Below are 22,409 nucleotides of genomic sequence, written 5' to 3'. Positions count from 1 at the left end.
GTTGTAGGATTAAAAATTATTGTATGTACAGAATGATTATTTACACAGAGCTATACAGTAGTGCAGTTAAGATAAGTGAGGGTGTGGATAATTTCTACAGAGGCTATATAAAGTGCTAGTGGTTGTGAGTGGTGGTTCAGTCCATGTTATTATTGTGTGTTTGAGGGTACAGTTGTCCATTGTGGGTGTGTGTATGTTCAGTCCATGTGTTAACGTGGGTCAGATGTCAGGAGGCAGAGTTCAGGAGTCTGACAGCTGTGGGGAGAAGGGTCTGGCTGCAGCCACTGTGGAGCTCCACAGTAACCGGAAACACGTGACCTCCACAGTAGGCAGAAATACGTTCCTGCGTGGATCATCGACTGTGGAAATCTTGCAAGTGGATCGTAAAGGTTGGGACAGAGTCTTTCATGTATAAATTTGCCGTTAATAATCATATAATTTTAGGAATCATCTAGTTTGCTTACACTGATTATGTTGGCACTTAGCGTTACAACAACTGTCATACGCCCGATGTATCTAAACTTAAGTGAGGAATGTGTGTACTTTTGACACCTCTGGTTAGCATTTAGTGGTCAGTTTCAAACGTATTTATTTTTTTGCTTGTTATTGAACTACTTTTCACTATCTGTAACATCAATGCACATTGTTCCATTTACTGCATATTGCACTTTATTCATGTCTTTCATTCCACCTGCAAAAACATTGTAAAGGTCGTCACAAAGACGTTTATATATGTATAAATACTAATATTCTCTATTCCATTCTGTTCTGCTTTTTTATTGCCCACATTTTAGTTAGCCTTTGTTAAATTGTCTGTAATATGTCAATAGATACGTATGCCACAAATAAAAGTGTTTTGTAAATTATGTTTTTTAAAGAATTTTCTCCACAAATCTCTTACATGCTAACTGTAATGTGTTATTTCTGCTAAAACCTGAACTTAAATGTGTATATGGTGTTTATCTGTTTTTCCCTCTGTTTTAGATGCTCATATCAATTTGGAGTTCTGCCTCCAAGCCAGAATTGCAGGAATGCACAACATGTTGCAGAAGACTTTCACTGCCCTCTGTGCCCCACTCTCAGCCCTACTGTCAAGGCAAAGATTGAGGAGCATATAAATGGACACATTAAAAATGCTTTGCCTTTCAAAGGTATGTTGGTATTAAATATACCTCATAGTTAAAGTTATAAATATGCACTTCTTTTCAGCACTTCTGCAGTCTCTTTGTTGACTTAAAAGTTGCTTTTCACATTGTACAGTTCAGTGCATTCATCAGCGAGAGAAAAAAAGCATGTTTTCCTTAAATATTTTTTTTTTTCCTGTTCACCACATTTCCTGACAGCTCTTGTGATCCACACCATTTTGCTTTCATTATTGAGGATGGCTTGGATATTTTTGTTAATATGTACAATCTGATTGTTAGAAAAACTGATTGCATTCTATACAACTACATTTAAATTACATGTTGTTGTTTGTTTTGTTTTTTTCTCTCTCTTACAGACAAAATGATATGCCGGTGCACTTTCACTGCCCTGTCTGTAACATGACAGTCATACAGCGTGGGGATATGGCAAGGCAATTATTGTCATGTCAGCATTCAGGACTGCTCCCCGCTGAACTCTCCGTGGAGCCACATCTCCCTCTCAATGTCTTGTCTTCAGCATCTAAACCATTTTCTGAATCTTCAGTAGAACATTCATGTGCTCTACCCTCTGTGCTAAATGAAACTGTGGCTTGTGGAAAGTCCTTGTCTTAGTCTTCTTAAAAAAAACTTCAAGGCTCACACGATGAGGAGGCATTCAAACAGGTCAATAGATGTTTGCCTGGCCTGTCATCTGCAGTGTTTTTGTGTGGAGGGACTTCTTCCTCTTTGTTTTTCAGTTTGCAGAGGACATGGAGCTCTTTTTAAAAGCTTGTGCTGAGGAGCAGGGACTACGGGTCAATGCGATATTTGACATTTAATGGACAGATGAAGTCACTGGCTGTTTGTTTGTTTTTTATGTGTTGTTTGTTTTTCAGTGTACAGAATTCCAGTTAAACTTATTATTAAATATTCACTTGTTTCCATGTCCATACCTATAGTAAAAAAAATTAAGTGTAAATGCAACAGCATTGTTTACACTTGTAACTTCAGAGTAAAAAGCTTATTGTTGATATTAACATTAATGTATTATCCTGTAATCAATAATATTTTTATACATTTTATGCATTAACCCTCTGGGCTCTATCCTGGCCATTTGTGGCCACTTGACTTCTCTTTTTTTTTTTTCTTCTTCTTCTTTTTTTTTGACGACTACACTGCAGTGGACCAAAAGAATGACACAGGTTTGATCTTAAGGATCTAATACTTGTGTGTGTTTGTGCATGACATTGCAACGCAAATATGTATTTGCAAGATAGACTGAAATAAATAATGACGCATCAAATATTACACAGGCTGCAGTGAATTTCTGTTGATACAGACTATTGAGCTTTGAGTTTCCCAGTCAAACTTAGCTTTGAAGCACATGCTAAAAACACTTTTACTCTTGTACATTTCATAACAAGACACCATAGCCAAAATATTAACAAAATATATATTAATAAAAAATTCAAAGCTGCAGCACATACAGCAACAAACACTGTTAGTAAACGTGTCCTGGAGTTTATGCAGGTGCAGAAAGTGCTGTTGCTGTAAGTAAGCCTAACAGCTTCCAGATCACTTATTTTTCTGGAAAGATGGTAAGAAGGGCATCACTGCTCATTTCTACAGTCTTCCTGGACCCCCCACCTGTTTCCCATGGATCCTGTTTGGATGAGCATGAGTATCACTTCTACCTCTTCTTAAAGGCAATAAAGAGTTCTTTTACTGATGGCATGAAGTTGGCTTTAATGTTAGTTGTAAGGTCTTGGGGTTGTTACAGCTTCACCTTGATCACAAACTACGCCACCGTCGAACTAAAACATAACATAAAATGCAATGGAATTGTAAGATGAGTGAAATAAAGACATAAAATGATCTATATAACATACAAACATACCTCGCTGGCTGACCCATGCTTTGAGGCAGAAATGAGCACTTTACAGATACTCTTAAGAAACCACTTTCTCTGAATTAAATTCTCTTTCTTCAACTTGCCATGCTCACACATCAACATGGGCGTGCATCTCCCTCAGGTGCACCAGTGGAACCAACATACAGTACAATAGTTCTTACTTGAGAATTTTCACAATAAATGACTTGATGGCATATAAAATATGCATAGTGCAAAACAAAATACATTAACTGAAAGTAAGGCAGTAAAAATGAGTGAGAGTGAGTTTCAGTGTGGGACTGGAGTTAGTGTGTGTGAGTCAGTGTGAAGAGGAGTGTGAACTAGTTATCCCTGCCCTGGCCCTTTCCTTTGAATTTCTAGAGCCCCCGTCCCTTCATCACTGTACATATGTATACATTTCACCTGGTGTTGTAAATAAACCTCCCTTTAGTTGCACAGTTCTGAATCCTGCATTTGAATCATGCCTGATCTGATGTGACAGAGATGGAGATGTGCCAGGAGGGAGCGCCATACTAGAAAGAGATAGTACAAACTAGTTCTTTCCTCTACTTCAATTAGAAGAGATCATCAGGAGGAACATTATTTATTGATATGCAGAATTCATAGTTATGAGGAGACTGAAGAGGCTCTGAAGGACCGTTTTTACACAACAATGTGAGAAGTGCTTTGTGATAAAGTGGGGAGGACATTTATGGTGTGATGGATTGCAAAACAGGCTGCATTAATGTATGTTCACATAATGCTGTACCCACCAGGACTGTACTGTGTTTCACAAATACTAAACCGTGGCTCAGTCCTGACATCAAGGCTGCACTTACAGTGGCTTGCAAAAGTATTCAGCCCCCTTGAACTTTTCCACATTTTGTCACATTACAGCCACTGTAAGCAACAAGCCACTGTACAGCAAGCCACTGTAATTCACATCAGCAATAATGACACCCGGTTACGTCAATCAGAGGTCACTAAAATCAATATTGAATCAGTGTGTAACTTTGCCAACGCAATGCCAGACTGTAGTCCCCTCCCCAATCGGACCAGGAGTGTCATGTTTAGCCGCATGTTTTCCATAAATTGTTGGCTGTCTGACTGGTGTCCAAAAAACAATGTGGGCTTTATAGATAATTGGGAAACTTTCTGGAGGAACCCTGGTCTGGTTAGGAGAGATGGCATCCATCCCACTTTGGATGAAGCAGCTCTTATTTCTAGAAATCTGGCAAATTTATGAAATCCCCTGAAACATGACTATCCAGTGTTGGGACCAGGAAGCAGAGTTGCAGTCTCACACACCTCTGCAGCTTCTCTCCTCCTGTTATCCCCCTAAAACCGAATCCCCATAGAGACTGTGTCAGCTCCCAAACGGACAAAAAACAAAGTAAAAACCAGAAAAAAATGACTTAAATGTAAAAAAATAAAAGAAAGAAAGAACAATACAGTATCCTCAAGAGCACCAAAGAGTTATTACATGACTTAGTAATTGATCAACAAATCGATTTACTTTGCCTTACATAATCATCCTGTTGTAACCAGGTTTCAGTAAGTTTAAATGAATTAACACCCCTGAGTCATAATAACTATCAGAGCCTTTGAAGCACAGGCCGAGGAGGCGGTGTGGCAGCAATCTTCCACACCAGCTTATTAATTAAACAAAGATCAATACAGAGTTTAATTTATTTGAAAGCCTGATGTTTAGCCTTGTCCATCCCAGCTGGAAACTTAGATAAACATTTAAAAAGAGCCCCGTAAAGCTAGAACATCTTACTATTCATCACTGATTGAAGAAATAAGATCAACCCTAAGCTTCTCTTCAGCGCTGTAGCCAGACTGACTTCTTCACAAATAAAATTTTAACCATTAGAGAAAAAATTACTCATAATCATCTCACAGATGTAACATTATCTGCAGCTACTTTCAGTACCATTGATATCGAGACTTTTTCTCCAACTGATCTTTCTGAGTTATGGCTTATTGGCTTATTTGAAGAGTTTCAGTCAGGTTGTCCTAAAAACACCTTGAAAAGACTTCAGTTAATCCAAAATGTTGCAGCAAGAGTACTGACAGGGACTAGAAAGAGAGAGGTGATGGCGACTGCGTTCATTTCACTCTCCTTGAAGCTCGGTGCGAAATTCTGGCAGTAGACTGGAGCGAGGCAAAGAGTATGTAAAGGGACAATAAGAGGAAATGATGGGAGAGAAAAAACATTGCAGAGAAACACAAAGGAAGAAGAAGAAAAATAAAAAATGGTGGAAAAAAGGATCAGAGCCTAAATTCTAAAGCTGCAGCTTTGCAGCTCCAAGATCTCACTGACATGTAATCATAGACTGTATATAAACATAGGCCAGTGTGATGTCATTGATTTGTAGACTTTAATTTTGAACAAAGGGCAACCTCTGGGTACACTTCATTATACTATTTATTCATCTCTGGCTCTCACAGCAGGTCTTTTGTTCTGTATACCTTCTCTCAACTGGTCCCAGCAGATGGCCGCCCCTCCCTGAGCCTGGTTCTGCTGGAGGTTTCTTTCTGTTAAAAGGGAGTTTTTCCTTCCCACTGTCGCCAAAGTGCCTGCTCATAAGGGGTCGTATGACTGTTGGGTTTTTCTCTGTACGTATTTGTAGAATGCACTCCACACACACACGGCTCGATACAGCAAGATGTCACGTTTATTTCTGCCTTTTTTTGTGACAGTTCACAGTCTGGTCAGCGCCCGTCTCAGCTTTTTCCAGCCCCCCCTCTCCTCTCCCGTCTCACTAAAACAGGGGAAAAAAGATTGTCATCAGACCAAACGCCACCAGCTGCTCTCACCTGCCTCCCCAGCATCGCCCTGTTGAGCTCACTGCACCACTCCTCCCTTGCAGCCGAGCCAGGGACCACACCTCCGCCACAGTATTGTTGTAGGGTCTACTTTACAATATAAAGCACCTTGAGGCGATTGTTGTTGTGATTTGACGCTGTATAAATAAAACTGAATTGAATTGTGTCAAGTCCATGTTTCTGTTCCCGCGTTCAGTTCTTTCCTGTTTTATTCTGGTAGCCTGTGTCTCCTGTGTCTAGTGTTAATTACACCTCAGCATTTTTTGTTCTCAGATTTAGTTCAGCTGTGTGTTTTTCCTCAGCTGTCTTCACTCTGCCTACATGTATTTAACCCCTCATTGCTGTTTTGTCCCTGTTCTCCTGGAGTCCTGCTTCAGTCTGTTTTGTTCCTGTGCTGCTCTGATGTTGTTTTTTTTACTGATGGTCAAATAAAGCTTTCTGAAGCTTGTACTGAAAAAGGTTTCATTACTTGAAACTTTTCACCACAGTTGTCTTTGGTGACATCTGGTGGCCTGAAATATGAAGAGCAGGTTGAATCCCAACTTTAAATAAACGGCTTCATTATGATCGCTCACTCTACAGAGCCCTGTTGCCAGTTTCTGTTTAATATCCTGTGACGGTGCTGTGTGATATCATTCTACCACTGTGGTGCTTTGAACATGTCTATTTGATTAATAAGTAGTTTTGATGAATAAACATTCCTTGTTTAAACATGTGTCATGGTGTGGTCTCTCTTTGCTTGTGACTTCTTGATGTTTGTAAACATTTGGTGAACTTTATGAGTTTATTTCTGCCTTCTGTGTCCTGCATCTGGGTCCACACTCTACCTGCCACACAGCAGACCACGACGGCTGTAACTAGAGAACGGTCGAGGAATCTGGCTGTTTATTTGAAGCAGCTACTGCAGTTCATGGAAACTGGTAAAGTTAGCAAAGCGTGATCCATGGTCTGATTTAGATGAGTGAAATCATTGAACAAAGTGAGGAAGCTGATCCATTTTGACATGTCTGCTGTGAAAAGACTTTATTGGATTCCTACATCCAGGTAGGTCTGGATAGCTGCTTGTCCCTTAAAAAAGTATTCTTCTGCGTTTTGTATACACTCAGATCTTGGTCTATTATTAAAAGTGTTACATTTAACAACAACAAATATACAAAAAAGAGGAAAATACTTTACACAAGAGTGTATCAGTGATAAAATCTATCTATGTTAAAGAATAACAGCAAAGAAGGATTTGTGAGTCCAACAGGAAGTGTAAAACCACAATGTTGGTTATTTGTACAACACTGATGTGACTGTTTTCACCTGTTCTATGTTGTTTGCTCTGTCTTCAGATTTAACAGGTTCCTTGGACATCCTCTTTTTTCTGGTTGGGACAATTAATGTTGAACAAAATAATGACATTCATAAACTGTTAAAATCAAAGTTTATCTTGTAAACAATAATGTAACAGATCTGCTCACTGAATCCACAGGAAGACAGAGAAGAATATGACAGGCAGGAGAACAGCAGCAGTTACTCCAGCAGCTTCTAATGTTCCTGCTACTGTGGAAACAAAGATCAAAATAAAACACTGACAGTTAAGTTATCCTGCTGCAACTGAGCACAGAGTTGATTCAGGCACGAGATCAAGTCAAGTTAAGCCACAACATTGTAGAATAAATGTTACTGTGCCTGAATTTAGATAATTGTACTCTTGTAAAACTGCACAGGAGCTTGTTCATGCATGAATAGTCAGTAAAATAAGCTACTGTAAGACTTGAGTTCACTGAAACTCATGTAATGCTTTCCTCATTTTATGACCTCAGTTATCTGATTGTAACATAAAGTAGAGTTACTGCAGGTTAGAACAGTTAAAGCGGTTCTCTGATCACTGATGTACTGGCATATAGTCAGAGTTAGACAACTTAGATTAGTTCTTCAGCACAATGGGTTAACTGGTGCCATCCCAGCATTGAAAATTTGAGCACTTAATGAACAAAGTTTTAGGAAGACATATCCTCCTCCAGACTACACCACTGCTGATGTCAGAAGTTCATGTGAGAAAAACAGAAACTTTATAATTAAATGTGAAGTTAAACCAGCATCACTTCCTGAGTAATGTGTAAGTAATGTGAGTGACGTTGCCCCCCCCACATTCTTCAAATCAAACAAAAGTTATATCAAACGTTTGTGCTGCAAAATATTTTGTTTGTGCTGCTATCATTTTAAAAAATATTAATAAAATAAGGTCTTGATGCGTGCTTAATCATCCAGGTAAATAAATCCCAAAAGGTTGATTCTGTTCATCTGGACGTAGCGTTTTCAGTGGGAGAAACGTTTCGTCACACATCCAAGTGACTTCTTCACTCTCAGCTGACTGCAGGTTTCCCCAACCTTATAAACAGTACATGTACAGTGAAGAGAGATGTTACAACTCTATGTCCCAGATGTGCTCAATTGGATTCAGGTCTGGGGAACAGGCGGGCCAGTCCATAGCATCAATGCCTTTGTCATGGAGGAACTGCTGACATACTCCAGCCACATGAGGTCCAGTGTCGTCTCGCATTAGGTGGACCCCAGGGCCAAACGCACCAGCATGTGGTCTCACAAAGGGTCCGAGGATCTCATCTTGTTACCTAATGACAGTCAGGCTCTCTGGCAGGCACAGAAATGCCACCCCACACCATTACTGACCCACTGCCAATATGATCATGCTGGAGGATGTTGCGGGCAGCAGAACGTTCCCCACGGCATCTCCAGACTGTCACATGTGCTCAGTTTGAACCTCCTTTCAGCTGTGAGGAGCATAGGGTGCCAGTGCCGAAGTTGCCAAACTTTGTGTTTTCTGGCAAATGCCAAACGTCCTGCATGGTGTTGGGCTGCAAGCTCAATCCCCACCTGTGGACGCTGGACCCTCAAGCCACCCTCATGAAGTCAGTTTCTGACCATTTGAGCACACAGATGCACATTTGTGGCCTGTTTGAGGTCATTTTGCAGGGCTCCTCTTGTTCCTCCTTGCACAAAGGTGGAGGTAGCGGTCCTGCTGCTGGGTTGTTGCCCTCCTATGGCCTACTCCACATCCAGGTAGCACCTCCATGCTCTGGACACTACACTAACAGGCACAGCAAACCTTCTTGCCACAGCTCACATTGATGTGCTACGCTAGATGAGCTGCACTACCTGAGCCACTTGTGTGGGTTGTAGACTCTGTCTCTGTTAAGAGATGTATTCTAAAACACTTCTTCAGTTGAGAATCAGAGAGGAGAAACACACACTGCAGTTAGTTACTTGCAAGCAAGGGCAGCCACAGAACTCGCACAGGAGTGCGGGCTCTGAAACTCGCGTCATGTCACCGCCCTGGTCTTTATTTATACATCAGTGGGTGTTTGTTCTTTACATTGGAATGTGGATGTTTAGGTGTGTGTATGTGAACCCATAAAATGACTTCCTAAACCTGCTGGCCTGGAAGTCCAGCAGTTCATCTAAACAAAATGCACTTAGAGTAAAACAGATATAGCTACGTTAATCCTACCATAAAACAATAAGACAAGGTATGTCCTTTCCCATGCTCCCAGGATGTGGGTGTGGATATCAGAACACTCTGGAATGCACACAACGTTGTTACAGACTTCCTAGGATGGGACATTCTTTCAATATGCCAACAACTATATACTTCTAAACACAAATGATTACATGCAGCATTCTACCATATGCAAACTTATATTATTAAAAGGTTATACTGACATTATATTTGACATTCTATTAACAGTCTCATGCTACCTCTAAAATGAAATCACCGCCAGCATTCAAAAGTGACCATAACATCAGCCAGAAAGCATAGGTGCTGAGAAGTGGTCTGTGGTCACCACCTGCAGAACCAGTCCTTTATTATGGTGAATTTACTATAATTTCCACTTGTTGTCTACTCTATTTGCAAAACAGCATGTGAAACTGGTTGTCAGTGTTACTTCCTAAGTGAACAGTTTGATTTCACAGAAGTGTGACTGACTTGGAGTTACATCGCATTGTTTAAGTGTTCCCTTTATTATTTTGAGCAGTTTATGTTATGGAATGGGAATTGAGGACAATCCCAAATATACCATTTTTACAAGGTCCTGCACCAAAAAGGTAATACTACATTTCTTTAATTAGACGTGACCACCCACTGATTAAAAAGGGAGCAGTGTTCATTTCAGCTAGTCTTAACTTGTTGAACTCCTTTAATGCTTTTTACTATATACTGTACCTATTCACTAAATGTCTCACCTTTGCACTTATAGCCAAGCCACTTGAGGGAGGAAACCGGTCCCACACACTGAATGCACTTGTCCAAAGATGATATTGTTGTTCACACTAGACGATGATTGTGACACTGTCAGTCAAATATTGCAATATTTATTTGTTTTGGACAGTTGGAAAGGTGAGGTGTTTTCAATTCAGTTGCAGATATCAACTAATACACTTCATCCCAGTATAAAATTTGAACGCAATCGACCTCTTCACTTTTTTCAACTGGAACCATTTTACTGGGATTAGGGGAACTGATTCTTTCACTTTGTTGTTATCTAGAATAGCAAATTGAGTTAAAACACTGCAGCTTCTTAAAAACGGCACATGCATTCCTTCCTTATTTGCTTATCCTTGCGGCTGGAACCTATTCCAAATATGATGGGTGTACAATGCCTCTCACCCGACTTGTATCTGGCAACTACAGCTTCCGCCCAAAGACATGCAGTTAGTGGGGTTTGCTGGACTGGTCATTCTAAATTGCCCATAGGTGTGAGTGTGGTAGAGTCTGTCAATGTGATACCCTGCGACAGCCTCTCACTCCAATTAACAACTGATTCCGTTGCAATCATCCATCCTCTTCCACTTATCCTTATCAGGATTGTGGGGTAGCAGGTTTGGGGCCTATACCAGCTACCATAGGGCAGTACAACCTGGACAGATCACCAGTCTAACATGGAACGACAAGCATTTGCATTCACACCAAAGGGCAGTTTTGAATCACCAGTTAACCTAACCCCATAAGCTACATCTTTGGACTGTGGGAAGAAGCCAGGGTACACAGCCAGAGAGAACCCATGCACTACAGCAGTAAAAAGTGCCTAAAACAAGTTAAGAAGTTGTGTGAAGTTGTATATTCTATAAGGATGTTATGTGTTTGTATACTTTCTGCCCAGTTTGACCCATTTAGCAGAAGTTTATCAAGACATCTTATAAACTTTGATCAGTGGGTTTTGGTCAGTGGTGTTGATCAATGGTCATGAGAATTTGCATAATTAAGATTAAGGAACTGACCTCACAGCCCATTGTTCCTTCAGTGGGCTGGTTTCAGTCATTATGCAAATAATGACTGATTATGCAAATTATGCAAATGTACTGGAATGCCACAGGAATAGAGCAGTGCACAGATGCTGTGGCTGCTGAAAGTCTGCAGCCTCCCAGCACGCCAGCAGAAATAGCTGCAGCTGATATTGTAAACACAGTAATTGATAATCTGCAGTCTTCTGATGGTGAAGATGTCACATCTAGTAACAAATGTGGCTCATGCAAACCTTTTAATGTGCAGCTAATTATCCAAAAGGTGAAAAACTTTTTTGCCTCATGCATCCCACCCCTAAAAACCAATGAACAAAAGCTGCACAAAGACCACTTCTGCAGCTTTGCCAAAAAGCAGTTTTATAAAGTGATAAGAGAGATAAAACACCTGGTGAAGAAAAACAAAAGGTTCTTCATCTGTCTCCAAGATCCGGTCAAGTCACCTGATAATCAGAGAGCAGATTCTATGGACAGCTACAGTTCTTTCTGTAGGTATGTAAACACACCAACTATGCATACCAGGTTTAAAAGTTCTTCCTCAGTTGATTTTACCACTTTCAACCCTTATCTTGATCAACTGTTTAATAAATTAAAACAGACAAAACACGTTAACCTTATCCAGAAACCCATGGAAAACGTAAATGCATTTGTTGAAGTTGAGACGTTTTGCAGGGAGTTGACAGATAAAATTTATGACCATCTCCAGTCAACTCAAAGATATTCACTCCCTGTGATGCTACTGGGAAGAAGTCTTTCAGACTCTGTGATTTCTAGGTCTCCAGAGCCAACAGGTGAGTTACCTTTTTCGCCCGAAGTCCTCTATGTAACTGTAGAAGACTCAGTGCAAAAGTTTTTGCAAAACATTCTTCTGTGGTTAGAGAATGATGCTTTGGATGAAACTGTCCAAAGTGACAAAGTTTCTGGTGCCGTGGAAGACATCCAGGATGTGATTTTACGAGCACTAACCCCAACAGAGCAAAGAGAACGCGACAGACTGTCTGAACCAGAGTCAAGTCCAGTTTCTCCTCACAAAAATCAACCCATCTCCTGTGTGAGTGTACTAGAGCAGGACCTACCTCCAGAAAAAAGCCCTGAGCCTGAGCCAGTCGCTGACACTGGGCCTACAGAAGGTCAAAGTCAACCATCAATCTCTAAAAACTTACAGGAGGAACCTTCAGAATTTTTTATTTCACCTTTTGCTGCTGAGAAAATTGCCAAAGACTTCAGCGCCGTTCTGTTACCGAGTCTCCTCGAGAAATGCATATATATATATATATATATATATATATAGTCATTTGGTAGTAGTGAGTTGAGTGCTCTGACTGCTTGTGGGAGGAAGCTCTTACAGTGTCTGGCCGTTACGGTTTTGATGCTGCAAAACCATCTGCCAGATGAACAGTGCATGTGAGGGGTGGAAAGTGTCCTTCACACGTCGGATGATGTGTTTGTCGTAGAGTTGGGAGATGGGCGGGAGAGGGCCTCCAATGATCCTCTCTGCTGTCCTCACTATCCGCTGGTGACCTCTGAAGAAAATGAAGACAATCAAAATTCAAAAGCCTCAACAGTAGAGAACACTTTGGCCTTTTCACATTTACAGTCTCTGATGCCCCGTAACATTAATAAAAATAAATAAAGTTCTTTAGTTAAAAAGAACTTTTTAACTAAAGGTTATTAGCTTGTGGAATTTACAGATGACAACATGAATATATTTAATGTAGAGGGTCAATATGCATAAATAATTAAATATTTAAATAATGAATGAAAGGTCTCATTAACTAATGTATTCTTTATAGTTAGTTTCATCATTTACAGTTAATAGTAGAATATTATTTAGTCAATTTAAAAAAAACAAAAACAAAAAAACCATACCTATTCAATTGTTTCACTATTTCAGTAGTTATTTCATGGTGCCTGTGCCATAGCACCTCACCCATCAAACACAGCCTACTTAGCAGGTACACAAAGTTCACAGTGAGACAGCAGCTTGGCTGTTTACTGCCTTTTCACCCTAATGTTAACAAAGAAAATAGTATATAACAGAGACAGAATGGGTGTTTTCTTATTTTTATTTAGCAGACTGATTAAAATAGAGAGAAAAGAGTTGGATAAATATTTTTAAAAACTGATAATATGATCATTTCTGATGCAGTTTGATATCTCGATATAGGATATCCACAAACTGCACCAACATGCTGCTCCAGATGACAATGCTATCACTTTCCTCATTGTAATAAAATAGTGTTTTAATAGTTAGTTTAAACTGAACGTGCACTAGTAAACAAGATTCAGAAATTATTCCATTCAAAAGACTTTAATAGTAAATATCATTTCAGTGAGAAATCTCATAGACACTGAAATTACAATGTGAATAACATCAGTAAGAAACTGTTCAAACAACAAATGTCCTGCAAAAGCTAAACTGTTCCTGAAAGTTAACTATTATTATCTTTCAGAAACAAGCTACAGTTTGTAAGCTTTGTTTCCCTATCCTTTAAAACATACATACCTATTACTGCCAGCCAAACTATCAATATTGTGAGAGGAGGAAAATAATACAGGGCTCACAAACCAGAAGGAATAACATAAAACTACATGTATTTCAGGCATTGGGTCTAAAATACAAAATCCTCGATTTTAGAAGCTAAGCAAAATAAATATCCATGATGAAAGGTAACTAAATATCTTGAAAGGCAGGGAGAACACAAGAAGAGGGCAGGACCACAGACTATTAATACAAACTGACACACTTGGACTAAGCAGGAAATGGGAAACAGGTTTTGAACAAGGAACCCCTGAAGACGATTAAGAAAGCAAAACAAAGGAACCTTGAAAAGCATATAGAACATTTTTCAATATTTGCATTTGCAAATATGTTTGTAAATATCCTCTTTGTGCCAAATTTGATGAATAAATATTAAGCACCTGTTCACCTGACATATTCGGCAACTATTTAAGTTTAGCCGTTTAAAGAGAACATGTGCAGTATAGGTTGGGTTTAAACTTTTAATTTGGGCAATTTAAATTGTATCATTATTATTATTAGTAGTAGTAGTAGTAGTAGTAGTAACATTATAATTATACTAATAATAATAATAATTATTATTATCATTATTATTATTATTATATTTACTGATAACTGTACACACTATACCAAAAGGACAGCATACTGTTTTGTCCTACGTGGTGCATTGTTCATTAGTCTACACACTAAATGGCAACTCCTTGGCAAATAAATAAATAAAATAAAAATGATGAAATAAAATGATGCGACCAAGACAAAACCTGTGGTATTTTGTAAATATGACAAACGCGAATTCACTGTGTATAACTTTATTAGCAGTGTCCTCCAACAACATTGAGAGTAACGTCCTCCTCTCTGCCCCTTTATGCTCTCTGGTCACTATGGTAACGCGTAAATATTTCTTTAAAAATAAGACACACAACTACTACACGGAAAAAGACCCAGGGAAACAGAGTTAACGACAAAAGTAAAAAAAAAAACCCTGAAAACCATAAATTTTACGCTGAGCCTCAACTCTCGTGGTGCGGTTACCAAACGACGCACGGGCCGGACCGGTTGGGGACCGCTGATTTACACAGTATATTCAAGGTTACGTTACGTCAGTCCCACCAATCACGAGTTGCAAAGCGAGAAATACATTTGACACTCTGACTTGTGTTTGGTGGTTGTAGAAATCTTTTTATGAGCTTTTAGCTGAGATTGAGAAGTCTGAGTGCATCACACATGCCTGTCTATATTTACACAGCAGACCTGGCATTACAGCCGGTAAAACCGTGCGCAGTTGCCCCCGCCCGGTATCACGGGCCTTGCCCTAGGCCCTAGGGTTAGCTACCTGACGCCATCTTGATAGCCGCGCTATCAAATGCTAAGACTAGCTAAAAGTCCATGGTGCATAATATACACATATGCTACATTTCATACCCCAAAAAACGCTTACCTGTGTGTCCCTAATCCTTTAGCGCATCCATTAGGCTGCTCCGAACACGAGGACATTTAATGTTCAAACATGTCTTGCTTTGCATACTAATAATCAAGGAACTGACCTCACTGTTCATTCACTGGGCTGGTTTCAGTTATTGTGCAAGTGTACTGTTTCTAAGGTTGGGGGAAACCTGCAGTCAGCTGAGACTGAAGTCCCTTGGATGAGTGACGAAACGTTTCTATCACTGAAAACAGAATCAACCTTTTGGAAAGGTTTAAACCAATGACTGTTGGTTTAAACACCTACAGCGGACGGCCTTTAGGCACCGCCCAGCCAAAATGTCATGTGACCTTTTCTTTATCTGACATCATCACTCCTTGGTTTAGAGTGATGATGTCATAAAGTCAAATTTAGAATCTTAAATCCTTTGAAGTTTTTCCTTAAATAGGACCGAGAAGCAGCATTTTTTAGTCAGTGTTTTCACAGCATTCAAACGTTCACCAGAGAAACATTTGAAAACCTTTTCAAAGTCACTGTAGTGTATACAGCCATGAATCCACAAAAACACCAAAAACGACAAAACGCATCCCTGTCCTCTCTTCGCTCTGTCGATCAAATAATAAAAGTTGTAATACGCCCAAAAAGAATACAGAATAAAAGAGAAAGAATCTTAAACATCCGAAGGGCATTAGAGAAAAGGAGGAAGGAAAAATACGATCTACAAAACAAAATTAAACGAGCTGAAGAAGAGATACTTCGACTACAGGAGAAGTGCATAGAAATGGAAGCACAAATTAAACGCCAGCCTGACATAGATATCATTAATGAAGGCTGGGGAATCAGGTTTGGTGAAGTCCGAGATGAGATTTATTCCCTGAGAAAAAACGACAAGGAAAATATCATTCTTTTACAACAACTGTCCTACCTGTCTGATGCAGATAGTGCTACTATAGACAAGTTACAAGAAGAGCTCGAACACAAACACAAAATTAATGAGGAGCTCCAAGAAAACCTCTACAAAGCGCTGGAAAAAAATAGAGAAATCCTTCAACAGAGGGAAGAACAAGACATAAAGCAAAGAGACATGCAGTGCAAAGACATTGAGGAAAAATACAGAGAGTCCACAATGGCTGAATTTCAGACTGTAGTCTCTGTCCTCATTACTCCAGAGAATATCTTACCTGCTGTCAGCGAGTGTTTCAATCGGTTCTCCCGAGTACAATGGGGGACGATTGAACATGGAGTCTGGGACTCTGATCTCCAAGCAGCACTGGCTGACATGATAACTGAAATAATTCAGACAGTTTCTACTGGCATCCTGAACTTGGCACTTCCCGTATTTCAGAAGTTTATGACACAGGGGTCCCAAACAGATATTAGCATACCTGTGGTAAAAATAGCTCCGTTGCTGGGAGACTCTCTCTCAATGAGCATTGCCATCTCTCTTAACATCCCCCATGACAAGTATGAGTCCATTAAGACGCTGACAAAACTGATTGAAATGGAGATTTCAGAAAAGGTCAACTCGGCTGTGACTCTACTTTTAAACAACCCGGATTTACGGTCAGATCCCGCTGTTTATGTCAGCGGAAAAATTGCATGCATAAAAAACCTTCGACGCATGGTCTCTCATGCAGCCTCGTATCTGAAGAGATGTGCAGGTAAGCTAAGCTGCCTGTGCATGCGAAAGGGGGCCAGTTCGAGTTCCCCTAGTCCCTCTGATTCAAGTGCAGAGCGTACTAAATCAAAGATCCGTGAGAGGGTGACACTTGATGAGGTCAGCATTGCTCTCACCACATGGAGCACAGATGCAGCAATCACTGAGGACAAAATGGAAAGTCTAACCAAAGTGATCGCAGCCGATGCTGTCAATAAAATACTTGACAATCTGAATTATTTAGCTGAAGATGCCACAGGAATAGAGCAGTGCACAGATGCTGTGGCTGCTGAAAGTCTGCAGCCTCCCAGCACGCCAGCAGAAATAGCTGCAGCTGATATTGTAAACACAGTAATTGATAATCTGCAGTCTTCTGATGGTGAAGATGTCACATCTAGTAACAAATGTGGCTCATGCAAACCTTTTAATGTGCAGCTAATTATCCAAAAGGTGAAAAACTTTTTTGCCTCATGCATCCCACCCCTAAAAACCAATGAACAAAAGCTGCACAAAGACCACTTCTGCAGCTTTGCCAAAAAGCAGTTTTATAAAGTGATAAGAGAGATAAAACACCTGGTGAAGAAAAACAAAAGGTTCTTCATCTGTCTCCAAGATCCGGTCAAGTCACCTGATAATCAGAGAGCAGATTCTATGGACAGCTACAGTTCTTTCTGTAGGTATGTAAACACACCAACTATGCATACCAGGTTTAAAAGTTCTTCCTCAGTTGATTTTACCACTTTCAACCCTTATCTTGATCAACTGTTTAATAAATTAAAACAGACAAAACACGTTAACCTTATCCAGAAACCCATGGAAAACGTAAATGCATTTGTTGAAGTTGAGACGTTTTGCAGGGAGTTGACAGATAAAATTTATGACCATCTCCAGTCAACTCAAAGATATTCACTCCCTGTGATGCTACTGGGAAGAAGTCTTTCAGACTCTGTGATTTCTAGGTCTCCAGAGCCAACAGGTGAGTTACCTTTTTCGCCCGAAGTCCTCTATGTAACTGTAGAAGACTCAGTGCAAAAGTTTTTGCAAAACATTCTTCTGTGGTTAGAGAATGATGCTTTGGATGAAACTGTCCAAAGTGACAAAGTTTCTGGTGCCGTGGAAGACATCCAGGATGTGATTTTACGAGCACTAACCCCAACAGAGCAAAGAGAACGCGACAGACTGTCTGAACCAGAGTCAAGTCCAGTTTCTCCTCACAAAAATCAACCCATCTCCTGTGTGAGTGTACTAGAGCAGGACCTACCTCCAGAAAAAAGCCCTGAGCCTGAGCCAGTCGCTGACACTGGGCCTACAGAAGGTCAAAGTCAGCCATCAATCTCTAAAAACTTACAGGAGGAACCTTCAGAATTTTTTATTTCACCTTTTGCTGCTGAGAAAATTGCCAAAGACTTCAGCGCCGTTCTGTTACCGAGTCTCCTTGAGAAATGCAGTTTTGACACAAGAAAGACAGCGAATACAGAAAAAAAGGCCATCACCAGGCGTCTTACACATCTGGTTTTAGATAACGTCAGAAGCTCAGAATATCTGAGTGCTCTTGAAAATAACAAACTTCAGATTGTAAAGAAAATGACTAAAGCCCTTAGAAAGGAGCTTGGCTCTTTAGATCAGTTCGTACATTCTGCTCTTACACCAGATGATTCAACATTTGCTCAACTTTTTCTGGCTCATCTGGAAATCATTGTTGAGGTTGTACTCAATCCCCCAATGAAGTCTAAAATTGCTAGGTTCTTTCGAGCAGTTGGAAAAGCTTTAATGAAGCCGTTCAGCTGCTGCTTTAAGGGCAGCAGTGATGACTAAATGACCATCTTGACTTTTTTCCCCACTAGCATGCTTCTTTAAAGATCTTGAAGCATTTGGCCATCAGAAGTATACTTCATCTTGTCTCCCTATATTTTCTTTTCACACCCCCAACCGGCCGCAGCAGATGGCCGCCCCTTCTTGAGCTGGGTTCTGCTGGAGGTTTCTTCCTATTAAAGGGAGTTTTTCCTCCCCACTGTCGCCAAATGCTTGCTCAAAGGGGATCTTTTGATTGTTGGGTTTTTTCTTGGTAGGACAGGGGTGGCCAACTCCAGGCCTCAAGAGCCCATGTCCTGCAGGTTTTAGATGTGTCCTTGATCCATCACAGCTGATGTAAATGGCTACATTACCTCCTCAACATTTCTTGAAGTTCTTCAGAGGCCTGGTAATGAAGTGATCATTTGATTCAGGTGTGTTGACCGAGGGTGTTATCTAAAACCTGCAGGACATCAGCTCTCGAGGCCTGGAGTTGGCCACCCCGCTGTAGGGTGAAGCACCATGAGGAGACTGTTGTTTTGCCGTGATGCTATATAATCTTGAATTTAACTGAATTTTAAAAACATCTATTATAGCATCAAAGTCAAACTAAACGACTAAAGTATACTTCATTCAAATGAATCAAAACCTGACATGAAGAAAATATTATTCAGCATCAAATAAAAATCCAAATCACAAATACATTCTGATTTTCTTGTGTTTTATTGTGTTGTCAAGTATGAAAAAAAGTGTTGCATTTGTGCGCTCTGATCATCAGTACTGGCAGTGGCGGCTATGGTTAGCTAACCCTAACAGCTGGCTGAAAACTTCATTCAAGTAATTGTTTTTTCCTTTAATGTAATTCTATGATGAAAATTCTGAAACTGTTACAAAATTTATTCTGTTCATTGCTCATTTGGTGTAAAGATATAATGTTGGGTCTAAACTCAGACCCTGCTGTATCTAGGACTTATTCCCATGAAAGAAAAACAAGGCAACAGCGTTCGATCGATTACTTGCGCAAGGGAGGCCTCATCTGTGTCCAGCACGAAAGTGACCCCAAATCCGGCCTCCTCTCGCTGCCTTTTATTGAGAGACAGTTCACACAAAAAGTAATGCCCACATAGTTTCTAAGACAAGGCATTGTGTGTGAACTTCTATATCCCTTTGACTGCCTGCTCAACCATTTGGTTGAGCATATACATTTGTTTGTTTGATTGTGATCATTATTGACCTAAAGGAATAGAAAATATGGACAAATAATTCTTTCATTGTATTTTTCTTGGTGAGGCAGTCAAAGGGATATGTATGTAAGAGTGTGTGTGTGTGTGTGTGTGTGTGTGTTTTTAATTACAATCAATAATTTGACTGTTTTTAAGTTATACATTAAGATTTTAAACACCGTTATATTTCAAGAGACAGACTTGCTAACTAGAAAAAAACACGTAGCACATTACCAGCCTTTTTCTTCAGGCCCGTCCTTGGTAGTGCAGGGGTCCTGCAGAGCAGCTCGACCTCATTCACAGGACAGCAGAGAAGTGAAACCGTGTCACCGAACACGCGGCAAACATGAACTAGAAAAATTTGCATTTCCTGCGAAAATGCAGTGTGGATGCTTTAAAGCTGAAGCTGTCTGCTGAAACTAGCTGAAAAAGCTGAAAAGTTGCAGAAATTGTAAAAACTTTGCAGAAGCAAAGGAACGTTGCTAAAATGTAGTAACTTAGCAGAACTGCAATATCTTAGAGGAAACATAATACTTGGCAGAAATACAATAGCATAGCAGAACTTTGCAGAAATATTGTAATTTACCAGAAACATGATATCTTCTCAAAAATACAAGAATTTAGGAGAAATAGTATAAGATAACAGAAAGAATATATTTAGCCAAAAATGCTTAAACATTACAGAAACACTATGATTTACAAAAATAGTACAACATAGCAGAAATACTGTGATTTACCAGAGACACTGTGATGAACTATGAATATTGTAATTTTAAATGAATATTATGTTTTAGCACAAATACTATAATTTGACAGAAATACTATCATTTGGCAGAAATGCTATGTTTCAGCAGAAATACTCTGGTTTAGCACAAATATTAAAACATAGCAGAAAGACCTCCAAAACTTGAATCTGTTCATCTGGACGTAGCGTTTTGTGGGAGAAACGTTTCGTCACTCATCCAAGTGACTTCTTCAGTCTCAGCTGACTGCAGGTTTCCCCAAACCTTATAAACAGGACATTTGCATAATGACTGAAACCAGCCCACTGAAGGAACAATGGGCTGTGAGGTCAGTTCCTTAATCATAATTATCCAAATTCCCATGACCATTGATCAACAATCACTGACCAAAACCCACTGATCAATGGCCATGAGTCCCATTCACAGAGAGTTGGGGAATGGCTGCAATCACAGCATTGTAAGATGGCGAAAGATGTACCCTTAGGCCCCCTCCTCGATTCAGAGATGGTCTTTCCCTTTTCACGTAAATGGCCTCCTTGACTCCACGCTCAAACCAGCGTTCTTCCCTGTCCAGGATGTGTACATCCTCATCGTTGAAAGAGTGTCCACTGGCCTGTAGGTGTAAATAAACTGCAGAGTCCTGGCCTGATGAGGTAGCTCTTCTGTGTTGTGCCATCCGCTTCGCCAGAGGTTGTTTGGTTTCCCCAATGTATAAATCCTGGCAATCCTCCTGGCACTTAACAGCGTAGACTATGTTACTCTGTTTGTGTCGGGGGACCCGATCCTTGGGGTGGACCAGTTTTTGGCACAGCGTGTTTTGGGGTTTAAAAGCCACAGAGACCCGGTGTTTCGAAAAAATGCGTCTCAACTGCTCCGATAGTCCTGACACATATGGGATCACTACAGGTTTTCGCCTGGGCAGCGGTTGTCCTTCTCTCCTGGATCGGCTGGAGCTTTCTTTGGGTGTCTTTCCAGCTTTGACAAAAGTCCAGCTGGGATAGCCACATTTACTCAGGGCCTTCTTGATGTGCTGTTCTTCTGCCTCCCTGGCCGCTGTGTCTGTGGGGATGGTGTTCGCTCTGTGTTGTAGCGTCCTGATGACACCCAGTTTGTGCTCCAGTGGATGATGAGAGTCAAACCTTAGATACTGATCCGTATGTGTAGGTAGCAGAAATACAATTATATAGCAGAAATGCTATATTTAGAAAGAAAAATATAATATAGTAGAAATACTATGATTTAGCAGAAATACTGTAATCAGCACATATACTGTGACATGACAGAAATTCCTCCACTTAGTAGTAATACTATAACATAACACAAATGTTGATTTGGCACAAAAACCATAATTTGGCTAAATACTATGATTTAGCAGAAATACTATGATTGAGCAGAAGTACTAAGATGTAGTAAAAGTACTTTGATTTAAGAGAAATCCAATTATGGAGGAGTAATACTTTAAAATGGGAGAAATATTGATACACACACACATACACAGAGCCTAAAGGGAACAGTATTTGTGCCATGGAGTGTTAACAAGAATCTGAGGTCCATATTAGAAAAGCTGCTAAAATCATAAAAGTTTGCAGAATGGTAATAAATGATGAATATGAATTAGTGGTCTGTGATAGTGTATTAAAACATGTTGCCCAAGGTGAAATTGAACCCATGACCTTTGGGTTGCAGACCTGTGTCATTACCAACTGCGCCACTGGGAAAGAGAGCGAGTACCTGGAAAAGAGGGTGATGAGCAGTCAGAATTAGATTGCGGTGAGAGGCGAAAAACGCCGTTTTTTGGAGTTACAAAACGTTGTGTAACTCAAACACTAGGTGGACTAGAAGCATAATTCTTGTACTGGGTGAATCAGCGGACTTTGGTGTACTTTGACTGTGATTTGCA

At 40.1% G+C, this 22,409-nt stretch overlaps 2 long non-coding RNA genes across 3 annotated transcripts; one reads left to right on the top strand and one right to left on the bottom strand.

Moving 5' to 3' along the window:
* Positions 1-235: 235 nt before the first annotated feature.
* LOC106097490 (uncharacterized) lies at positions 236-2,432 on the top strand. The gene is made up of 3 exons (XR_001223722.3): positions 236-389; positions 985-1,151; positions 1,502-2,432. It is a non-coding gene; the product is annotated as an uncharacterized LOC106097490 (long non-coding RNA).
* Positions 2,433-5,377: 2,945 nt separating this feature from the next.
* Positions 5,378-11,023, bottom strand: LOC102081887 (uncharacterized). Of its 2 annotated transcripts, XR_003219433.1 has the most exons (3): positions 10,096-11,008; positions 7,153-7,392; positions 5,378-5,783 (listed from the first exon to the last, which is right to left on the bottom strand). It is a non-coding gene; the product is annotated as an uncharacterized LOC102081887 (long non-coding RNA). The 2 variants fall into 2 exon arrangements; XR_003219432.1 differs by lacking the exon at positions 5,378-5,783 and having other exon boundaries at positions 6,844-7,392; positions 10,096-11,023.
* Between the last annotated feature and the right edge of the window lie 11,386 nt (positions 11,024-22,409).

Source organism: Oreochromis niloticus, linkage group LG1 (assembly GCF_001858045.2).
Source record: "Oreochromis niloticus isolate F11D_XX linkage group LG1, O_niloticus_UMD_NMBU, whole genome shotgun sequence".
Classification (NCBI taxonomy): domain Eukaryota; kingdom Metazoa; phylum Chordata; class Actinopteri; order Cichliformes; family Cichlidae; genus Oreochromis; species Oreochromis niloticus.
Note: the sequence above shows the minus strand (reverse complement) of the source record. Positions and strands in the feature narration are given on the sequence as shown.